This window comes from Gracilinanus agilis, chromosome X, assembly GCF_016433145.1.
Source record: "Gracilinanus agilis isolate LMUSP501 chromosome X, AgileGrace, whole genome shotgun sequence".
Classification (NCBI taxonomy): Eukaryota; Metazoa; Chordata; class Mammalia; order Didelphimorphia; family Didelphidae; genus Gracilinanus; species Gracilinanus agilis.
Genome location: NC_058136.1, coordinates 80,211,738 through 80,213,108, shown reverse-complemented (window position 1 = coordinate 80,213,108; position 1,371 = coordinate 80,211,738).

Genomic DNA, 1,371 nt, shown 5'->3' with positions numbered 1-1,371 from the left:
AAGATCACACCCAAAACAGAACAGAGCATTTAAGATACAATGGCTAACAGTCTAACCCTAACCCCCAAGGTTGCCTTCCTTCATCTCTGTATTGTATTTACTTATTTTCACATACTAACTATTCTTAAAGGCAAGGACTGCTATGTATTCCCAGTTTAGGATAATCCTTACAATTGGCAAATGGTTGATAATCTTGTTGAACACTGTTGCACGTTTTCCTCCTAAGACTGTAAACTACTTGAAAACAGCTCCCCCTTCCCCCACCCCCTATATATTTTATCATATCCAATTAGCAGAGTAGATGGTTCATTTCTCACTAGCTGCCTTGCCTCAACTTCAGGATCATCACCTCCTACACCAGGTATCCTCTGCTCTCAAACCCTCCTTTTATGTGCTAAATACTTTACAAAAGCTCCTAATACCAGTGTGAGGATGATGTTGACATTATCTGCATTTTACCATTAAAGAAAGCATGGATTAAATGACCTATCCACACAAAGTCGGATTTTAATTGGGTTCTTCTAACTCCAAGTCCAAATATCTGACTTAACAAAATGTTTAGTTTTACTTTTAGGGGCATAAAAAGTTAGGACACTGAATTAATTATGTGCTTGAGGAATATTTGAAGAATAAATATTCCACAAATTATATTAAGCTGAAAGTCTGGATCATTTATATTCCCTTATAGTATCATCAATGGAAAGAAAAATGATGAATGTGAATTCTTTCATGGAATACCTACAAAGTGAAACTAAATCAACTAGAAAAAACCTTAAAAATTCCTGAAGTAAGTGAAATAATTTTCTTTTAAAAAATAACTTTGGACCCCCCCTAACCCTAATAAAATTTGCTAATGTAGAGTATGGTTTTGTTTACAATCTAAAAAATTATATTCTTACCATAACTTTCATAAGAATCTCTGTAGGATCCTCCACTTGAATGTTCTGAATACTCTCTATCACGACCTCCACCATAGCTATTGCGGTCACTAAATAAAGAAAATGTACAAAGCAAAAGCTATTACTTTAACTTGCCATGTACCTACCCAAGAAATAAAACCATTTGGATATCATGCCTATATCCTCTGGATGTATATTCATCACGTGAACTAGAATGACCATAGTCACGATATGTGTAGTCCCTTAGAGGTGGGGCATAATCTCTGGTATCCAGAGAACTTGCATAATCTCTGCTGGAATAACTAAAATTAATGGGCAAGTTAGATAACATAAGATGAAAATACATCTAGACTAAAATACTTTATTTTACTTACATCTCTTTAGTACGATAACCATCATCTCTTGGTGATATATACACATCTCTGCATGATGACATTGGTTCTCTTCATGGAGGAACTCCATAGCTATCTCT